The 24090-nt window shown below is 32.7% G+C and overlaps 1 long non-coding RNA gene across 1 annotated transcript; it reads left to right on the forward strand.

Moving 5' to 3' along the window:
• The first annotated feature begins 6157 nt into the window (after positions 1-6157).
• On the forward strand, positions 6158-23617 carry LOC121250536. The gene is made up of 3 exons (XR_005937804.1): positions 6158-6226; positions 16372-16382; positions 23607-23617. It is a non-coding gene; the product is annotated as an uncharacterized LOC121250536 (long non-coding RNA).
• Positions 23618-24090: the final 473 nt, after the last annotated feature.

Consider the following 24090-nt stretch of genomic DNA (forward strand, 5'->3'; position numbering starts at 1 on the left):
TATTATATACGTTCAAACTGTGTTAGTTCCTTTCAAATGGTACAAAACCTGTTCGAACAGTAATAATTTTTTCAAATTAGAATGTGTCTGTTCGTTTGAACGGAAATAGTGTGCGTTCGAAGGGAAATAGTTTTAATTTGAACAGTTCAATTTCAGTGAAATTTGGCCGGGATTTGGATTGCGCTAATTATTTGAAATTTTATCATTGGAACGTTTTTTAACTTATTCGAACAGTTAACAATGTTCTAAAAAAGTGTGCGATATTTTATAGATCCGAGAGAGAGAGAGAGTAGCATACAAAAAATTGGAAAATTTTGGGGGCATTCTTGTGAAGTAGGAAATGAGAATAAGATTTTTTTTTGTAGTTTGAATCTGCATTTTTTTCTATACTCTACTAATATTGTTTCTCTTTTTTGATCTTATATAGAATGCTCGGTGCTCAAAAATCACTTTTTCTTGTTTGTATTTGAGGTATACTCACATAGATTTTTTTTCTTGTTTTCAATTTTCTTGAAATATATAAAAGCTTGTTGTTTGCTATAAATGTTGTTTTTATTTTTTTGGTATCTTACGCTATTCTTTATTGTTATAGTGTTATTTATTACAAATTCTAGATGCTTGGTGTAGGCTTGATGTTTATATTTTGTAGGTTTTGTTCTTGGAAATATTTTGCAGACTAATATTATTATTGTTCTTGGAAATTTCAAGGGAAGATAAAAAGTTCAAGACTTGAATATCCTTAAGTTGATCAGACTTGGGAAGAACAAAAGAACTAAAGTTTCAAACTTGGCCTGTTTCATTATTTTGTATTTTTTGCATGATCAAGGCTATATGATGAGTTGTACTGTAAACACTGTCAATTAATTTGTTATGGTTAAGAATTTGAGGAGATTTTGTAATGAATATTTTTTTGTAGCTTTTATATTAATTTTCCTGATTTTATATGACTATTTGCTGTTAAGTGAAGGCAATAAATGCTTATATTTTTTTTAATTTTACATAAAAGTATTTGTTAGGAGATTAGTTCGCTACAATTGACACTTTTGGTTACAAACATCATTTCTTGCGTGATAGTCTCGTCAAAAAAGGGCTTTTGCACCCAATATTGTCGATGCAAATAGTTATTTGTGACATTTTTAATCTTGGCAAATGACTATTTGCAACTAGTTCTCGAAAACAAAAATGTGTTCTGTTATGACTATTATGGATGAAATTTTCTTTTTGTACCAAATAAAATAAATTCAAATGGTATTTTTTGCATTCCAACAACTAATAGGGATGAAATTTTTTTCGTTCTAAAAAAAATCCATTCGAACGCTTTCGAATGGAAATGGCAAATTTCGTTTCAAAAAATATTTTTTAGGTCAAAATTTGAATTTTGTATCAAAATATTTTTTGAGACAGACTTTTTGAGATAAATTATAAAAAAATCGTCTCAAAAAACTTTTAAAGGCAAAATTGAAACATTTTGAGACGAAAATTTAAGTAAATTTGTTGTAGTAGTACGAGACGTACGTACTTATAAAATGCTCTACATCATGTCTGAAAGGTTAATGGTTGGTCATTTATGGGTTTAAGATACGAATAGAGAAAAGGTACTTTTTAATTTTTATGCATGAAATTTTAAATCTTAATTATAGGTATAGCAAACAGAGCCAAAGAAAATAAAGGAGAAATATTTGTGTGTATGTGTGTGTGTGTGTGGACTGTGTGTGTTTTAGGATGATATAACTATGTAGAAACGGACGTGATCTTTCGAAAAAAGAAATAAAGCATGCATGCTCCCGATCGATCAGGCATATGCCTCCGTCTCTCACCAGTAGCAGTGGCTTCGGGTCCCGGTCCACAGGCATGGTATCATGAGAGTCCGGGGATGTCTGTTTTATTGGTTAAGTGATCGTAGTCACGATGGAAAAGAGGAGCAAATATGGGAAACCACAAACTTATCTACTTTATATATTGATAATTGATATATATATATATATATATATATATATAAAGAGATTACATAAAAATATATTTACAAATTGACAATTCGGTTTCATAAAATCTATCTAGATCTTTTTTATAATAAAAATAATTTTACAATTTGACATGAGAAATGATAGAGCTACCAAAAAAGTCATGTGCACCTATTTTGTACAGAATTTGTTTTTTAATTTTTTTTCTTAATAATTAAGAAAGTGTTTTTAATAATTTTTTATTTTTTTATTTACTTGTAAAAATGTTTAAATGGGTTTTAAAATGTTTGAAAAAAATAGAAACAAAAATAAAATAAAAATTTAACACTATTCGGTAGAAAAAAGATGTAGAAATTTGTGTGGCCCTAGCACCACTTATCTAACATACCTCATCAAATTACATTAGTTAATAGATTTATTTTTATATAATTACTTTGCGAGTACTAAAGTATTTCTCATATATAACGTGAAACAAAAGTCAAAACATCACACATAACACACATGTATCCACATGATGTATGATACCTTAATTTTTACGTTATAAAACAGAACCAGTCAACCTCCGACTCTCACTCTCACAACTGTACGTTTGTCTAAAAACTGTGCGAAAGACCTGTTGAAAGTTAAAACTTGAAACACAAAGTATCGTGTTTCTTGCAGGTCACAATAATACCATGATGCAATGAATTTCAAGATATCATTTCCAACAGTACTGTTCTAGTAGTACCTCCCCCATATTAGCTGCTGCATGTGTTTTCAGGAAACAATTAAATTAATTTGTATGAACTTAAAAACAGAAATCGATCCGTTTCTTAAAAACAAGAACGTCCAAATATAGTACCTGAGGATCCAAGTATATATTTGGAAACTTATGGGGCTTCATGGGCTTCATGACGTACGTACAATGTTGAAAATAACAGCTAGCCTAATAGGTTTTTAATTCTATAAATCCTAGCTAGTATATATAGTTGTTTATCCCAGCTTAGGATCGATGATCTAGTACTACTGGCTCTCACATCCTTGGTCATGCACTCATCAAACTAAATAATTAAACAAGCTAGCTATAGTCTGATCTTGACTCCGAGTGCTCATGATCATGAGAGATTTTATTTACTGTAGCAGTGGCTCCATGCAGGTAAATATAGATATATATCCCAAGGCCTGAACTTTCGAGCGCTAAATATAATTAGTCTCATGACTACAAAATGTCTTTTTTGAATGAAAAAGAAGAAATCAGAGCTTTTGGCTCGTGAGTGTGCAGACCGCAGACCGCAGACCACTGAAGAACTGATCTGTTGGCATGGCGCGCAGTCGTATTGCGGCCATTATTATGGGGCCGATTGCCCGTTAAAAGTGACTTACTATATACATAGTGCTAATTTCCCGTAATCTTTTCACTTTCTTATCAGTGATTCAGTTCATGACATGTGATCAAAATAATAACCAAATGAATCATCAACTCACTTGGGAGAGCGTAATTGGGCACCAACAAATGATTGAAGACAGCATCGAAATGATCAAACCTTTCCTCCTTTTGGGTTTTGGGGCCTACCCTACTTAAGAGAATATGGATCATATGCTAATGAAAGTGATCTTGGCCATTATTACCAATGTTTGCCATTACAAACTTACCATGTTTCATTTTTCTAATAACGTAATTATAGCTGACATAATAAGCTTTGAAATTGGGACACACATCCAATTAAGATCATATTATTTTTGTACCAAATTAAAGTGATCCCAATATTCTAGGCCTGTGCATGAGTTCATTTCTTGTACCCTTGAATGCTTTTTCAAAAGAATGAATTTGAATTCTCTTGTAGTACTGCTTACAATCATATTGTTTTAATCTTACTCCATGGATATATATTATATATAGGTACACCTTTACTTGGAAAATCCCAATTTATAAAAGGGTAATGCAAGGCTACCGCAAACGTGCTGCCTAGGCAAAATCCTTCATTTTTATTTTGATTCGGGCTACTCTGCTACTCAGAATAGCTCGCTCATTTGACCAATAGTGTATTTTTTTTCTTATTTTTCTATTCACATTTTTTTAATATATTTAAATATTTTTAAAAAATAAAAAAATATACCAATACACTTAAAATTATTTCCTTAATCACTAAATAAAAAAAAGATTAAGCGGTCACTTTGAACGGTCAAAGTAGTAGGCAAAATAGTGTTTCTCTTTCATTTTTTTCATTTTTTCTTTTCATATTTTTTTAATATCTTTAAACATTTTTAAAAAATATATATATGAATACAATAATAGTCACTTATTTAATCAGTAAATAAAAAAATTTAAAAATATATATAAGAGGCCGTCAAAATGAGAAAATAAATTGAGTGGACAACGTATAATTATTCTTAATAAAACTTCTATTCACCTAAAGAAAGAAGCAAAAGGGAGTGCATGCATATGGTTGAGTACCCGATTGAACTGTTTTGGCCGGCATTTATCATTTCTTATATATAATAAGACTTCAATTAATTGCAGTACTAATATTGGCATCTGTATGTGACTAGATGCTCTTTGTACTTCATTGGCATCTTTGTTACTACTTTTACTGTCGCGTAACAGTGATTCTAGATGGCTTACACAGCAACACAAATTAATGACGAGTACAAGCTCTGGCATTTAGTTGGTAAAAAGAAAGGAAATGTTGCTGCGTTGAATGCATGTACGAAAATATAAGAACAAAACCTGTTTGAGCTTTTATCGGCATGAATGAGCTGTCTGTAGCTGGCTTGGCTCAAAGTTTAACTGCTCTTGCGCGCTCTTTAATCCTAGAGTTTGCAAGCTGTCAACCATACTGTAGCTAATTCTTCGATCTACTCGTTGGTTAAATTTTGGGCAAGGATACTCTGCCGTCCAGCGTTTATCCGGCCGCTCAGGTTTATTATTATTATTTTTATTTTATATTTTTTTAATATATTTAAATATTTTTAAAAAATAAAAAAATATATGAATATATTTAAAATCATTTCTTTAATTATTAAGTAAAAAAAATTAATAATAAGCTAGAGTGGTCAATATAAGTGAGCATAGAAGCTTTTTCCTTAAATTTTACGAGCAATATCCGTGGCTCCGAGAATATGTAATGACACGAAAGCTGTTTGTTATATAGGCTCGTTAGAATAAATGAGATGAGATGGTTTCAAATAAAAGTTGAAAGATAAATAAAATATTATTTTTTAATATTATTATTATTTTGATATTTAAAAAAATTAAATTATTTATTATATTTTATGTAAAAATTTAAAAAAATTATAATCATAAAATAGGACCATTTCTATAACCAAACAAAACCTTTTAATGACAAGAAAACTGGATTTGGAGAGTAGGGATAGATGGAATTACCTACTCTAGCAATATATTTAGAGAAAGTCTATTATGTCGTCTCAATTTAACCGTTCTATTTGATCGCTGATCAATTTTTTTATTTTATTTAGTAATTAAAGAAGTAATTTTAAATATATTGATGTATTTTTTTATTTTTTAAAAATATTTAAATGTATTAAAAAAATATGAAAAAAATTACTGGACGATACGTCCAACGGTAAGAGTGGGGCGGCATAGTAGCTCCACTCATATATTTATAATGACATAAGCATGTATGTGTATATATATTGAGAGAAATGATACACTTCTTGCTAGGCTACCGTTGGTAGCTCCCGCTCTCATTTTTATTTTTTTTATTTTTTGTTTATTTAGTGATTAAAGATGTGTTTTTTAATAATATTGTAATTTATTTTAAAAAAAATATTAAAAAATACATATATGACAAAGCCAAAAAAAATAAAAGTCTGGAGGCTAACGGTAGCTCCAGAGGTGGCTGTAGAGACAGCCACCCATATATAAATATATATATATATATATATATATTATATATATATATTGCTACGGCTCTAGCAAGCATACCACGAAAAGCCTAGTTTTTGTGAACGATTGCCAATAGCAGCTTTCAATTCGATTCTGAACGTACATTATATTTAAGCCTGAGTAATATCGGCATGTCTCACATGGGGTGCTAACTTGACATTCACAACGCATTTGGTTATGCAGTTTATCTAAAATGAGATGTTTTTATTAAAAATTAAATAAAATATTATTATAATATAATTTTTAATTATTTTTATTTTAAAATTTAAAAAAATAAAATTATTTATTATATTTTATATAAAAATTTTAAAAAATTATAATAATTATATAAGATAAAATGAGATAGTTTAATTATGTGTAATCAAACCAGCCCTAATGAGTTTGTGCATGATTACTTGTATCGTTGTATTTTTCATGCATTTTATTCAATTAATTCATCAGCGGAACAACTTTTATTAAATTATTTATTTCTTCAAAAAAATTATGTAGTGTTTGGTGAGCAGTTAATTGTGGTGGTTGGGAAAACAAATCTATGACATGCCTTTTCACGTAATCTAAGGAATGATCATTGCCCGGAGAGATAGGAATGGATGTGGAAGCGATCTTTTTAAAATGATTTATATATGTGTTTAAATATATAAAATAAGATGAAATGAATTTAATTCTTTTATAAAATATTAAAAATATTATCAATAATTAATTGAAAAAGAACTGAGATCATTTTAACCACCAAACATAATCCGGTAAAAGTTGAGTCTAGTTTGCAGGATTTCCAATTTGATTTGGTGTGCAGAAAACAAAAATTCGAGTCTCTGTAACGTGATGTGCCATGATATTAAAGTAAAAATAAACGCTGGATTTGATCCCTGTTGAAATCCCATGTCCCATCCTCCATTATTGGATCCTCGAGCTTGTTTATAGGCTCCTGATGCAGTTCAACCCCTCATCTTCCCTCCTTACTCTTTTTTATTTTTTTTTTCAAGGGAAAATAGAAAAAAAGAAAAGTTGGTTAAGTGAGAAATTAAGATGGGGTCACTGCAGATTGTCCAGAGCGCAGGAGCCTCGAAGATGGAGCAGTACTAGAGCACATGCATGGCCCTAAAAGTACAAGAGTTGGTCGAAACGACCTCCATTTTAGCCCTACTCGATTCTTTATATGGGTGTGACAATTGGCAACCATATGTACTGTTTGAGTTGGCCCACCCATATGTAAACTGATCCACTAATTTATTTTGAGCAATAAAATTCTGAAGATTCATAAAATTTAATTTGGATTTGGGTAATAAGGTAATTTCATATATTTTGTAAATAGTAATAAAAAAAATAAAGATAAAATATTAAATAGTAATAAAAAAGTAAGTAAAAATTAATAATAAAATAATAAATATTACACTACCCAAACTAACCTTTAAAGGATCACTTGAAAATAAAATGTTATGGGATCCTGTCTATTGTTCTAACGAAAATAAACTCATCTTAAAAAGATTTTATAAAAATAAATTTATAATCTGATGTGATTTATATAATACGTTAGATCTATTTTATAATAAAAATAATTTTACTATTCAGCGTACTATATTAAATCACATTAATTTATAAATTTATTTTTATGAGATTTATTTGTAATCAAAGTATTTATCTTCTTTTTGTAAGCTCATTTTTTTTCTTTTTTGAAGCAATAGCGCATTGACGTAGGCTCCATTTGGATAGTAAAAGTATTTCATCTCATCTCATCATTATAATTTTATCAAATTTTTACAATATTTTAATATTAAAAAATAAATTTCCACGTTAACTTTTTCAAATCTCAAAATAATAATAATAATATTAAAAAATAATATTCTAACAATATTTTATTCAACTTTCACTTTTCATTTAAAATCATCTCATTTCATATGATAAAGAGCAAAGACGTTTTTTTTTTTAATATCACACGTTTTGCTTTTTGCCTATTTCATTCAAAATATATTCTCACATTGGATTACTCTCTATATAATAATAAAATATTATTAATTTCATATTTTTGTTAATTTTTATTTAATTTATTTTTGTCCTAATTTGTAATTATATATTAATTAATAATCATATTATAATTAAATGATTATTTAAATAATCATATTTTCAATAAAAAAGAAAAGAAAAGATTATAATGAGTAGAATTTTTCTTATAATTATAGGATTTTGGAGTGCATGAGATCCGAAGTAACTTCATGCTTGTCCAAGGCAAACGAAAAAACTCTTCTACCTCGCAAGAATGCTGTGTTGCCAATTAATTCCAGCAATTTTGTGATTTTTTAACGAATTAAAAGGGTTAATGAAAAAATAATTACATGTAAATCCTACACTAGATACAAAAAAGTAAGAGTAATGATATACGCAGAACACATTTTCACAACATATTTCACAACAATATTATAAGATGAGAGTATTTTTATAAAATGATGTTACTTTTATAAAAATATCCCTCATTTAAAACATAGTCGTATAAAATATTGTATGTAAATTATTTTTCAAAAGACAATTTCATCTAAAACTAATCCCTCTCAAATTTATGAGAGAAATTAGGCTAAAGAATTGATTTTCGCTGATTTTCCTCTTAAGTTCTCACCTTCATTTACAAGCATTGAGAGTTAACTAATTGCACCAAACCAAGATAATGGGAATCTCGAAAGAAGCTCAATTAGATGACACAATATATATATAAATAGTAACCATATACAACTCATTACCCAATTAAGAACCCAACTCAGCAAACATTCTTCCAGCCCATAAAATGAATTACATGATCAATGTCTTCCAGCCCATAACCAAAAAACATGTATTTCAAACAGCTAGAATAATATATTCTATTTCAACCAAGGAAAATGATGCCAACACGATGATCGTCAGCTTCAGCAATGTTTCCTAAGCTGCGGCTTCAAACATTTGGTGTTGTGAGGAGTACCTGCAAACACATAACACCTAGATGACAGATACAATGGGAATCAACATGATCCAAACCATCATCTGTTCTCTGATGCCCACACACATCGAGGTTCTCAAACAACTAAGCAGTACTCCAACCAGACCTCATCACGTACTTTTAGACAAGTTCAATCATCCCCCCCACATTGAACACTTAGTTCATAATCCACAAGGTCTGCTGATCATTAAAACGTAAGAATATACTAGGAGGAGGATAACACATGAAAATTACTATGCAACAGATGAACCAACTTTTATTAACTTGGGTTCTTTTTTCCATTTTCTAGCATGATTTCAAATTATTTACAGTTGAGCTTCCTTATTTATGTCAAGGAGAATAACCCTACTTTAGTACAATTTAAAATCACTAATTATTTTTTAAGTAAGGCTAGCTGAAGTGGAGCTATCTATGCTAGCTCCTTGTACTTCTTAACAAAAACCAATCATTAAAAATTCAAAATAACTAATCGTCGGACTCAGGAATTGAACCCAAAATGTTGTACCAAATCCAAGAACTCGACCCAGAAAATTATTGACAGAAACAAAGTCTAGAAGCACAAACACTAAACAAAGGAATGTAAGAATGTAAAAAGGCCAGAAGCACAAACACTAAATTCGAGTGTTGCTGCGCCAAACTGAAGCACAAATACAAAAACAATCTGCTATAAAAAAAATCTGTTATGTTAAAAACAGTCTGCTATAAAAAAATCTGTTACAAAAATTTATCAAATAAATTAGAACTTTAATTAGATGTAGATGTTAGTAATTAGTTAATGGTGAATTGGTGATATGTTAGGCCTCGTTTGTTTTTAAAGATAAGATGAGACTAGATTTTTTGAGATGTGTGACTATTGAGATATGTTGAGTATAGATGAAATAAGATGGAGTGTGTGTTTGATTATATAGATAATATGAGATTAGTTTTTTTTTTTTTTTAAGTATTAATATTGGTGGGACTCACAAATAATTATATTAACTTTTTATAGTTTGTACTTGCAGAAAATACTTGAAGCCCGTGCATGAACAGGAATGACGATTTCTTAGGCCTCAATTGCATTCACAACTCAGCTCAACTCATCTCAATTCCTCTCATCTTATCATTACAATTTTCTTAAATTTTCACAATTTAACTTTTTCAAATCCTAAAACAACTTTCTCAAATTTTCACACAAAATATAATAAATAATTCAACTTTTATTTTACTATTCACAAACCATCTCAACCCATCTCAACTCATCTCTAAATCCAAACCACTCCTTAGTTTCATTTTCTATATTTTCCTAGGCACTTATGTGCCACGTTTTGCCTTTTTTTTTTTCCTGCTTCCTTTGTTTGCCAATTATGTGTAATTATTTTTCCATTTTTTAAAATTTTTTTGAGTCTTTATAAATATTTGTAAAAGAAATGAGTAACACAACCTCATTTTTAAAAAACATTATGCAAAAATATATTCTTTTTATCAAATATTGTAATGAGTCATTCCTAATATTTTGTAAAAATTAAACAAAACTTGATTTAAAAAAATACATTCCTAAAATATCAAGTAAAAATAAATAAATAATTGAATCCAAAATTTTGATTCATCTACAATTTCTCATTAAATAAATAATCAAATATGATGCATGATGAAATATTGAGCAATCCACAACGACAATCGTAACACCATTAAATTCATAGCTCGCATAAAATACATCAGTTGTCCAAAATAAGGATAATTCAATGCCAACAATAAAATAGTAGTATTAAATACACGTTGATCATTAAATAACATCATCAATGGCCACCCCTTGCTTCTCACATAAAAATGACAATCTCATCTCTAATTGCAACCATACTCTTTTGTGCTTCAGTCGTCAAGTTTACATTACGAGATGAGAATGTCCCGTCACCAACCGTAGGCTCAATAACTGGTAGCTACATCCTACTCCACTTCTGAAATATCCATTCAATGGAGGTTATCGTTTTAATAAAGTTGTACAGCGCACAACACGATGTAATAACAAGTCCTTGCCGCCCAATCGAATATGCAGGCATTAACAAGAGGATTTTGAACCGTTCTTTTACACCAAAAGTTCGCTCTATAATATTACGAACTGTTGAGTGACAGTAATTGAAATAATCTTTATACTCCTGAAATTGCATTTGGTTGTGACGATCACTCATATGATAACGTTCTCTTGGATAGGGGCAGCAATCTCGTGGTGCATGGATAAGTTGAATCCACAAGATAATATTGACCTAAGAGTCTATTTATGGCCAAAATACACAATTCAATTAATATAACGGGAAAAAAAATATCAGTTCCAGCTTTAAAATATTTGAAAATTTTTTCCAAAAAAAAATATTTACCCTTTGGTGTCCATGGAAAACGGGCTCGTGAATCACTGCCAGAATGGTGGAAGACACGTGCATCATGCGCGGATCCCTACCATCCAATGTAAATAAATATAAACTTAATATCGAAGTCAACTATGGCAAGCACATTCTGGTCAACTCGCCCCAATCTATTTCGATATGCCTCACGCAACTCAGCTAGGATGACAACTGGTATCATCGTACTCTACATCGCACTAATGCATCCCTATCAAGTCATAAATAAATTCGTCAATAAACAACTACCTCTTAGATGAAGTAATTGTTACATTTTATGTCGTAAAAAAAGTTTGAATTTTATTTCTTACCTTAAACTAATGATAATTACGACAGTTGCTTGAAATATAAGGGTGCACGATGTCCCTGTGTATTGGCACAATCAAATGTCTCCCAAACTCACATCATGCGTTAATCATCTTTCTAACATGTTGATTAATTGTTTGTATCGAATGTTGAAATCTTTCCCTAACTATTCACTGGCCTTCAGCGTGGTCCACAAGGAGGCAAAACATAGCCATTGATTCCTCCATTGTCACTTCTATTCTAGAATCACATAACAAGTGATTGTTATGTAACAATGCGCATAAACATTGGAATGTAGGTACCTCTAGGTGAAACATATCCCTGCAGTTATCTGGATGTCCATTTAAAATTCCTAGAATATATTCATGTCCGCGGAGGCCTATATTATGTTGTGGTAGGCCTGAAAACAGATTTTATCGGTTTGGTTTTCTCATGAAACCGAAATCAACCGACTTGCATTATTTGAGGATAAAAACCAATCGAAACCAACCGGTGTCAAGGGCTGAAACCGGCCGGCTTCGGTTCGGCCGATTTCCGGTCGGTTTGATCGGTTTGGGCTTTTTCTTGGGCCATTTTTTTAGGCCTTTGTTCTATCCCAATTGGGTCAATTCAACAAATATTTTGGATTTTTTTTTTCTTATTTCATTATCTAAGTTCTTTTTGAGTTGATTTCATTTTAAATTTTAATAGTAATGTCATTTATAATTTTTTACTATTACTAACTAACTATATTAATTATTACTTACTACTTATTACATAATTAAAAAAAATAAAAATAACTTCACTAGATGTTTAGTATTACTTAATACATATTAAAAAAATAAAAAAAATAAAAAAACAAATTGTCTTAAGCATAGCAAAATGCAACTAAAAAATATAATATAATTAAATGACAACAAATTGGATAGTTGCTACTTGCTACTTCAACTTCAAGCCATCAACCTTCAATCTTCAATACTTGTCACATTTGATTGTGTGCCCAACTCTATATACAAATATTAATAAATATTAATAATAAGAATAAAACATCAAATGTTAGTGAATTTGGTTTATAAAAAATACTAAAATTAAATTACAATGAAAACAAAGAAAATATTACTTGATTCTACTATGAAACTCTCCACATTATCCATAGCCTCTCGAATATCAATGGTTGTTGTCGGATGTTTTAATCAATTTTGAGTACAAATCAATGTCTCAACGGTTCTCGGAGTAAAAGAACTCCGAAAAGGGTCAAGCACAAGACCTCCCGTACTAAATGCTGACTCGGACGCAACTGTGGAAATAGGCATGGCCAATAAGTCTCGTGCAATTCTCGTGAGTATATGATAGTTAGTCTCATTAATTTTCCACCAAGTTAACAAGTCAAACGATGTGAAAATACCTCACAACCATCTAATAAATATCGATCTACTTCTGTTTTGGCAATATTAGATCCCATGGCGGAAGATGCTTTGTACCACTCGTAGAACCATTTGGTCTCACGCTTGCATCACCATCATTCATGGTTCTAGATGTCGGAGGGGGCACATGTTCTTGGGTACTCGTGGTGGAGTCGAATTCCGCATTATATTCCACATACAAATCTTTCAATACCTGTTTCACACTCGACACCAACTCCTCAGCACAAAACTCATCAGGAACTTTCCTCAAGTGGAAAGTAATAAGTCCTAACTTGCTTCGTGGATCAAGCACGATTGCAATTAACATGAACAAGTTCAGCCTGTCTAATGACCTCCAATACTTATCATACTTTGTTCTCATATTTATGGTCATACTCCTCAAGCAACTATTAGGACTCTCGCTCAACTCCATCAACTCATTTTGGAGATCACAAATCTTCAGAAAATTGGTGTTGGCTGTCACATATAAAGACCTAGAAAATCTATTAGTGGCATCATAAAACATCTCCAAAAATTTAACAAAAACCCTCACTGTCTCCCACTCCCTAACTTTAGGAGGCTCCATCTGCTCAGACCTAAGGCCATCATTAAAGTAAGAGAAGTAATTATAATCCTCACTCTCCATCCGCCTGAAAGCCTTCTCAAACTTATCAGTCGACTCCAACATCATATAAGTTGAGTTCCATCGTGTCTGTACATCAAGACACAACATTTTCTTAAAATCAATTTTTTCTTTTTCTGCACATCTCTTAAACTTGTCTAATATTGCGGGAGATGAACATACATATCTAACTGCATGTCTAACTATTGTGATGGCGTCATTGCACTCATTCAAACCCTCATTCACAATAAGATTCAATATATGAGCACAGCATCTTATGTGCATATACTTACCCCCAACAAATTTTCACTCAAAAACTGTTTCAAATATGAAATTGCAGTATCATTTGAACTTGCATTATCAATAATCACAATAAATATTCTATCAATGCCCCAATCATACAAGCATGACTCAACATATCTCCCAATAGTTTCCCCTCGATGATTAGAGATTAAATAAAAGTTAATGATTTTTTCTGCAATTTTCAATCTTTATCAATGAAGTGTGCAGTTAGACACATATAATTCAAATTCTGTATTCATGTCCATGTATCGGTCGTTAACAAAATCCTCATGCCACCATTTTTAACACTTTTTTAAGTTTTCCCTTCTCACTTTCATACAATTTCATACAATCTCTTACCACTGTGACACGGCATGGCACTTTAAACCGAAGTTCAAAAGACCTACACACTTTCTTAAATCATTGTTCTTCAACAACCCTAAATGGTAACTCATCGACAATTACCATCTCTGCAATCGCTAACCTCACAACATCTTCACTATATTTGTGGGTTACAAGACTCCTTAACATACCATCACTGTCTTCAACCCCCTTCTCAGGTATTGCCCCACTTGTTAATATTTTTTGGTACCTATCAAAAGGTCCACGTTTATGAGGATTTTTAGGACATGAAGGCAAATGGTTTTGCATTGTTGAAGTCTCATTCCTCTTTGAGTGGCAAGCATACATCTTGCCACAATAATTACATTTAACCTTTGGATCATCTATAGCACAACCCTCCACTTTAGTAAAATGGTCCCAAACAATAGATGCATATTTCCATTTTCGTTTCTTAGGTAATGGACAAGTAGTACTAGTAGGGGCACTAGGGGGTTTTAATGACTGGGTCTCCCTCACATTATCTTCCAACTTAATGGTTGGTGTTGATGCATCAACATCAATCAGAGAAGACAAAGAATCCATCTAATTATAAAACAAAACATAAATGTTACACGTTAATACGTTATCACGTATATTATAAAATAACATAGTGATTAGTAATTTAGTATTACATAACAGCTAGTTTGCAACATAGCAAACATCACAAGTTTTAAGACTCTAATCTAAGTTTAGTTCACTCATCACATTTCATGCTTTAAATTCATTGATTCAAATACTGGTAAGAAAATAAAATTTCCAAACATAACCCACAAGTCTATCACAGACACACACAAAAATTATCACACACTGTCTGTCACAGTCACACTATAAGTATTTCAGACCTTCGGCATAAGCTCATTTCGGCATAAACCAATGAAACCACAATATTTTTATTGTAAGCTACTAAGCATTACTCCATCACACACAACACAATGTCACAAACCACAATATTTTTACTAAGCAAGGCAAAAACAGAGACCAAAGATTCGGCATTTCATCTTCCTCCCAAAACATTCCTCAGAGAAATTAACAGTAACAATTAACAAAAAAATGGAACCCAGAAAAGATGAAGTACAAGGGAAAATATAAAACTTACAGTGGGATGTGGGCCGTGTGGGTCGTTGGCAACGAGAGAGGAGAGAGTGATTGACGGGAAAGGAGAGTGTGATAGTGTAGATCACGGAGAAGGAGAGGGAGTCTGGTAGTGGGTCGGCTGCAAGAGAAGAGTGAAGAACATAAATTACGAAATGAGGAAGGAAGGAGAAACCTCGGGGGGGGGGGGGGGGGGGGGGGGGGGGGGGTGGGGGTTCTAAACCAAACGGCGTTATCTCGCCATAATTTTTTTTCATAGGTTTAAGAATAAAAAGACGCCGTTTCATGTGAAATGACGTCGTTTTGTATAAGAAATATATTTAAAAAATAAATATATAAGACGTCGGTCGATTCTTCGGTTTGGACTGGGTCTGAAATGCAGACCGAACCAGCCGACGTCGGTTTCATTAATTTGCTACCGCCAGCCAACTGGTTCTCTGTCAGTTTCGACTGGTTCCTGAATCCGGCGGTCGGTTTGCGTCGGCGGATGTTGGTCCGACCGGTTTGTGTACAGCCCTATGTTGTGGTATTGGGTGATTCCTTCTCCGTCAGTGGGAAAGTATCCTAATTACATTCATGAAATCCATTACCTCCATCGGATCATCAGTATCACTCCCTTTAATCCAAGAATTGTTATTATCCATTTTCTAATATAAGATGTTGAATTGTGCTAAAAGCTCAAGATAAGATTCAAAAGATAGGAATCGTGTACTCCTAAAGGTTGTACAGTGAAGAACTGTGATAAGGCCAATTTCTTCAAAACTTCAAAATCAGACTCAAATCTCCAAGAATTTACAAGATGGAGAATAATTGTGATAAGGCCAATGACTATCTAAACTTCAAAATCATATTCCAATTCAGCAATGGTTTTACATCTCACACTTTCTCAAGACTTGCACTAAAATAAATAAATATATAAAAAGGATTGCCAATAATCTTTCCTAAGACTTGACTAGACTATGGGTTGGTGGGAATTCATGCTTCCTATCAAGGTTCACTTTAAAACGGTGATTTCTATGCACCTTCTGGACTTTACTATTTAAAAAATGACATTATTAGACGCAAGTTGTTAAAAAAAAAAAAAAAAATCTTTACTTCAACTTGAGATGTTGGTTTATGTATAAGAATAGAAAATGGTAGCTTGTTTTTTTTTTTAACGTGTGAAAAGGCAAGTGCAATAATTGAGTAATGTGTTAATTAGCCTTTCATCAGTAATGCACCCGTAAAATGCATCAGTATTGATTAGAAAAATGCATCAAAAAAATGGCATTCCAATAATAACAAAGACAATAATAGTTGGGTCAAGAATTTAATACCACACAATAGTACACAAACACAAACCATTTTGCAAATATTTGTTTTCTATGGTTCTTACTGAATTGTCTAAATATCTTAAAAGACTACATGATAAAATAAAAATCACGGGTTCAATATGTGCAATCTTGGATAATTTCTCTTTTATGTATTTATGAGAATGCCATGCTCATTTGTCAGGCTTGCTTACTCTAAGCCAAAAGTTAAAACACCCACAGTTAGTAGAAAGTCTCCCCACCCTTCAAATGGGAGCATTTCAGCCTAGAAATTTAAGAAAATGGACTTGCATAATAATATCAAACACTAGAAGTTCATCATGCATAATCATGTTGACTCTTGTACAAAATGAGGTAGTACTTCATAGTAGCACTGTGCTAATATTTTTTTTTTAAGAAAAAAAAGGGGTTTCAAAATAACTCATTTAAAATAAGATTTTCATGAATATTGATGCATCGGTCTTCCTAAAACTTAACTCAAAAGAAGAAGTCATAAAATAGTGCAATAGTCACAACAGAAACTTAAGATTGATTGGGTAGCCAATAGTTTCAGAGTAGTGAACTGCACTCATATACCTTTTGACAAAAGGAGCTTAAGAATGATTAACATAAAAAAAAAAATGACATTCAGTGGTTGTAATAAAGTAGTTTTGTTAGTGGGAAACACTGGCTTTAAAAGAGGGTGGGAATGCCTTAAACAATAAAAACTATGTCTGTACAAAATCAATAAATTCTTCTACATTGCTAAATCAACAATAACACAAAAACCAATTAGGTTAGTGAGATTCATCTAGAAGTTCAAAACTATTCTTAGCCTAGGCAGTGTAACTAATTTCAGACCATACATCAAACAAATTCTCTACCTCACAAAAAGAGCAGAAAAGGAAAATAAGTAAATCTGAAACTCATAACCGCCCAATGACTCTAGGAGCGAGATATCATAATCCTTAGGTACTAGCAGCAGTGTATCATGAGCCCATCTTCTAACATAACACACAAGAAAATTACAAATGTATCCCTAGTCAGCCCAACACACAAGAACAAAATAAACCCAGAAGTGATCTATATGGCTTGATAAAAACAGCTTGTAATGCTAATGATCCTTGATATTCTGGTTTCCTATCAAAAAAAGAAGAAGAATAGAGCAATTCTACTCAGCCTACTCTTTGTTTGAAATCTTGTTATCTCCAGAATTACCTATGCCAGAAAAATTCTTGGCCAAAGAAGAGCATTTTTTCAACAGAATAATAGAGAACATCACCCAAAATTTAAAACTTTCCTTCAAGTGCACTGTTCAAGTGGATTGATCACAAAAAAAAATATTGAATTTCATTATCCCAAAAAGAAACTTAAGCAAAAAATACACTAAACTAGAACATAAGGTAATATTATATTATGTGGTAGGTCCTACCTTAATTTAAAAGCATTATTTTTAATTACACAACTTGATTTAATATATTTAACATAGCCACTGTTTGCTTTCCCCTTCCTCTTCTTTCTTTCAAGTTAAAGGAAATTTTTGATAAAATAAATAATAATGATAGAGCATTTTGGAAAAAAAGAATAACCTTATTGCTGCATCAACTACCTTTGATAGAATTTGATGATTTTGATGCCCTCTCGGTCACATTCAAAACCTACAGCTGCCTGTTGGCCAATCAATAGAGAAGTAAGACTACAAAATTTAGATACTCTACAAGACAAGTTGTCACTATCTACCAATTTATCAATTTAAGAGGCTTGAAAAAGGAATCTATACAAACTCTAATAACATTAACAATTACATGAACAACAAAGAAAGAATGCCCACAACATAACATAATATTATTAATAGAAAAAGATGTAAAAGCAACATACCGAACTGTTTTTGGAATAATAACATTCAATCATGTCCAAAGATGTCTCCAAACCAACAAATGTTAACAACAACAAAGCACACATAAGAAATAAAAATACATAACAACGCTAATGAAAAGTTACAACTCAGCAAATCAACTACGCATAGCCTAATGCACAAGCTAGTCACTAATCAACAATGCATAGCCCACGCTCGCCTATAGACATCATCCATCGTCATAAATCCTCGCTGAGTCAGGGAATTTATTAATTAACCAAATGCACAGTAGAAAACATCATTCGGCAGTAGGGACTGAAGTGCCTGTAACAAGGCCACACAGTGTGAAAAAGGATCCCAAGCGTCATCACTGCCCATACCATGTGTGGATCTTCTGCTACGCTTTTCCCTTGATGCTTCCCCTCTGCCCTCGTAACACTTTCGGCGTGCCTCATAGGAACGCATGATCGCTGTAACCATGTTCGATATCTCCTCATCCTATTGGTTGCTTTGCCCTTCCTTCTGATGTCGTCGAGACGAGCGAGTTGATGGTGCCCCATGTCCATGGAAAATTGCGACGGGCCATCATAAACAAAATCTGAATTGGCTTGGGTGCCAAGTGTAGGGCCTCGACGCCGCATCTCAACGTCAAGACACTCCTCCTCATCCGAAGTTGGTGGTGCTTCGGTGGACGCGTGGTGGAGTGTGCCCGTGGCAATAGAAGCGCCAAAAATAGTACAGAAATCTGCATATCGTGGGCAACCTGAGGTACCAAACTTTTTCAGCTGTGGTTTGGCCTGATCAAAATTTTAATATCTATATATTAGAGAGGGATTAAGGCGGGAAAAAAATGCTAATCAATAAAAAGATTATTGTATAATATTATAAATGGCATGCTCCGACTCCGACGGAGTCAGAGTTGCAGTTTCTGACCTCCGACTCCGACAAGAGTCGGAGCTAAAATGATCCTCCGACTCTGACTCCGAACTGGAGTCGGAGTCCGACTCCGATTGTAGGTCAGAGCTCCGACCTCCGAATGGCAGCTCCGACCTCCGTACGTGCATTAATATATACCGAGTTTTGGTTTGGCCCCAAATATATACCGTGCATTAATATATAGTTAATGAACATTTTGTAATCATCACGATTTATTAGACGTTTGAAATTTGAATAATACCATTCTTTATTTTAAATTTAATCATCTCTAATTATTTATGTGAACGCGTAACATTTTAAGTAGTTTTATATATCTATTACTTGAATGAACATCTGCTTAAAATATGTCGTATTTGTAATCGTGACTATGTATAATTACAAAATCTAAAATAAAGAACATCATTTATCATGTTTTAGAATATAATAATGAAAATAATATGAACTTTGGATTGCATTACATATGAATAGTTACAATATCGATCTCTAGATCATGATTGTTGTATGAGTGAGTACGTCATGTCATGGTTAAGAAATTCTTGAATTCTGCATGCTTTATTTCCTTTATTACTTTTTTCTAGCTGATGATTTCTGGAATATGATCAGGGATGCAATCTAATAGAGAGGATATAAGAAGATATTTTGGTTTGATATTATCTTTAGGAAAAGCTCTTTCCGCTGGTATCTCGGTGGGCTACTTATCCCACATTTTTGCTCGGGATTTAACTACATAAATATAACTACATAAATATGATCACCAAAGCCAAAGTCCAAATCTGTAAGAAACAAAATATTGAAAAGATTAAAAAAAAAAACCTTAAATACAATAGTTTAAAAAGTAAATAACATGTATGATGTAGCAATAAGTTATAACAGTCTCATTTATAACGTAATAACAATATTGACTTAGCCTTGAAATATAACTACATAAAAATTAAACACGGATTTCACTCAAATGCTTTTTGTTCCATTGGTCATGCCTGAGATGAAGATAGAAAGTTGCAATCAATAAATGAAAAAAAAATTGATAATAAAAAATTGAACACGATAAAAGTATAATTTGATTCTTACCAAGACTCTCAAAGGGCGTCCGTTCCAAACTCTCAATCATCGGTAATTATGTTAGGGTTCACAATTAGATCTACAAAATCATAAAAAGTAGAAGTTAGAAACATTAAAAATAATTAAATCATCATTTAAAAGCATATAAACTTACCCGATTCAAGCCTATAGTTCTCAGCATCAACGCTAACGATATCTAGTCTAATGGGCATTTCACTTATCCAATTTTGTGTGCAAACGAGGGCCTCCATGGTTGACGGTGACAATGAACTCCGATAAGTATCCAACACGTGACCTCCAGTGCTAAATGCCGACTCTGAGGCAACCGTAGTGACAAGAATGGCTAGCACATATCGGGCTACATGAGAAATGACTGGATACTTGGTGGAATTAACTTTCCACCAAGTTAATAACTGAAATACATCACTAGGTGCCTCGACAGCTTCCATAAAATATCGTTCAACCTCAGATGTACAATGCATAATATTCCTTGTTGACATGAGTTGATGATACTGCCGTATAATACGATGGTCTCTAACCCCTACAGATGGGTCAATATCACCTGAGGAAATTGTCGATCCCGTCGGAATATTAAAATATTTATGGTAGTTTTACAAATTTTCATAAAAATTCAGCACAAAATAAAAGGTTGAAAAAATAGAATTCAAAAGCTCACCTAAAAATAAATCTATACTGGAATATTTATTTTTTACATAAATGGTAGGATTACAGGCAATATTGTGTAGCTCAAATGATTAGCTACCTTAGCGAGGTCTCAATTCAAGTTTCTAAGAAAGCACACTCATTTTGGGACCCGATCAATAGATAATAGTTCAACCTCTCCATGTGCTTACCATTTCACACTTCTCAGTCAACAGAAAATATATTCTACTATCCAATGCTTTAAGGCAAAATACATCTCAATCATCTCAATAAGTTTTGTATAAAAAAAAAAAGCACAATTACAATTGAAGATATTCAATTTAAGAATGTCAAGGACTTGAAAAATCCCAAAGGAAAGATTACTAATTTCCTCCTAGTCTTCTAGTAGAGAAAATAGTCTTGCATACATATCCTATTTCATTCTAATACAAGGAAATATCAAAAGCAAAAGAAGCGACCCCACACCCACAAGCAGACACCAAAAACACCGAAAAAGCAATCAAATTTAGATTTTATGCCCTGAAACCATTAACCACAAACTATTACTGCCCAGCAAAACATTTAATAAAAACCACACCCAAGCGCAATTTGTGATGGTTTTCGCTTCTACTACTTTTCATTGACTTGCCAGTATAATTAATGAGATTTTGAAAGGTCACCTTGTGGCTTGCATGATATTAATGCAATTTCGACAATACAAAGCTAAACCTGAGAATTTATAAGAGAGTCAACTTATACCCACTTTTAATTTACGTATTGGAATGAAACAATGACTAATCTTTACCAAATAGACAAAACTGATAGCCCATTTACATCTCTTGATTCTCTTGCACATTTTATCAAATACATTGCATGCATACAACAAAACTTACAAACACAACATACAATTCATCAAACACATTTCCTTACTACAAATTTACAAAACGAATTCACAAGAATCACTCAAATATCCAATTCATAAGAGACGAAATGAAAAAAAAATTAAATTGCTAGTGATGGAATTTAGGGCTCGGAACCCCTTATTCTCACCGTAGGCGGAAGCTGAACAGAGGAGCAACGAGGAATGGCAGCACGGAGGAGCAACAAGGAACGGCGTCACGTCGGCAACAGAGACCCTCGACGTGAGACGTGAGACACTTTAGCTGGTCATTGGTTCAGACTTCAGACTCCTTGAGATGCGAGAGAGAAGGGAGAAGGGAGACCGAAGAAGGAAGGGGGGATTCGGGAAGGGGGGTCCTGCGTTTTGGACCCCTCAATGTGATGAAACGACGTCGTTCCACATTAAGTGGAACGGCGTCGTTTAAATTTTTTTTAAAACCCGGTTGTAAAATGACGTCACTTTACAGCTGGGTTTTTGTTTTAAAAAAAATCGGAGTCGGAGTTGGAGCCCCAAGGAGCTCCGATTCCGACTTCGACTCTGACTCCGATCATCTATTCAGAGCTACTCCGAATTCTGACGACTCCGACTTTGTTGGAGTCGGAATCAGAATCGAAGCGGATGTCGGGCGGAGTCGGAACTTTCGAAATTTTGCACGGCCCTAGTTAGAGTTTCGTTACCCTAATGGCATTTGCCGAATATTCGTCGCTCCTTAGAATCGTTTTGGTATTGGGGTCCCATCCCATACCATTTTAGTGCATGAGGTCCATGAAAAGTCATTCCATCATCTTGAGTCTATTTATTTTTTCCTTGATTTGGCTCGGATCATACGTCCTTATAACCCAAAGCTGTAAGGCGTGCAACATAGGAAGCGTGGTCCTTAGAAGTGATCTTGCCAGCCCTCAGTGCACCATTAAAGGCGTCAGCTAACATCATGTCAATGAAGACGTCCTCCATTCTATCTGTCTATATTTTCCGATTAACTTGTGAAATGTAGGAATCAAGGTCCATGTGAAAATGCTAATAATATGATATGAAATCCAAAGACATCTATATCATACGTGGCAACAGAAATGATAAATGAAATCCAAACTGTTTTTTGGAAAAGTGGGCCATACTTGACGAGGGTGAGAGAGTCGAGAGGAGCGTAGGTAGTAATGCTAATAAATGAAAAATGTTGTTATAAATTAGTAGACAAATTATTAATAGTTTAATAAATGAATTTTTTTTAACAGTTAAATTTTGGGTAAATCCGGATTTTAGAATAAAAAAATTGAAGAAATAGAGTGTTTTATTCTGTTTGGATGCATTTATAAATCTCTTCCCAACTTAAAATGAAACTATGAATTACCCTGACTGGCGAGTTAAAAAAGGATTGGAAGCTTGAGTAATTCTAGAAATCAAAGTATACTAATAATATAGAGGAAAGTCATTGATGTAGGTTTTATTAATTACCTTGAAATAAACCATCTATATTTATTTGCTTGTGTTATATTAAACTTATATTCCAGTCACTTAATATGACGTAAGAGATGATAATGAAAGATGATGACAAATATAATTTTTTAATAAGCATTTCAATGTAAACACGACTACACACATGTGAATTTAATTAAGATGATCTAAACATGGCTTCTAAGGGGAAAAGAAGTGAGAAATTGTTCACAACAATATAGTTTAGTATGTAAATAAGAGGCCATATAGCAGTTAGTTGTACCAGACATGTTGGGATCAAAGAAGGAAAAACCAGCAATGAATGGGAACCAATAGAAAAAACAACAACTAGAATGGAAATTCTACACAAGAAAAAACAAAACTCAAAACAGAAAACCCTAAAAAAAATAAGAGAGTGGAAAGAAATCTTAAGACCTTTGAAATCAGAAATGTGACGGCACTAGGACCTCGCATTCTCTCCATTCCTTACAGAATAATTGAAAAAACTCAAGGGTGAAAATAGCATGATGAAGTTTGAGTCAATTCCCACATAAAATGCAGAGTCATGTGAAAAGAAAATTGCTCTAGTAACAGGATGAAGCCTTGTTCAGGAAATGATGATGATATGGTGAAGCTTTAGAAGTTACAACTAATGACAACAAGGACCCCTCCTCTCCTAGCATGTCACTGCTTCCACCAAAATCTTCAACCAAAACATGCTACTGATATCT

Source organism: Juglans microcarpa x Juglans regia, chromosome 2D (assembly GCF_004785595.1).
Source record: "Juglans microcarpa x Juglans regia isolate MS1-56 chromosome 2D, Jm3101_v1.0, whole genome shotgun sequence".
Lineage (NCBI taxonomy): Eukaryota > Viridiplantae > Streptophyta > Magnoliopsida > Fagales > Juglandaceae > Juglans > Juglans microcarpa x Juglans regia.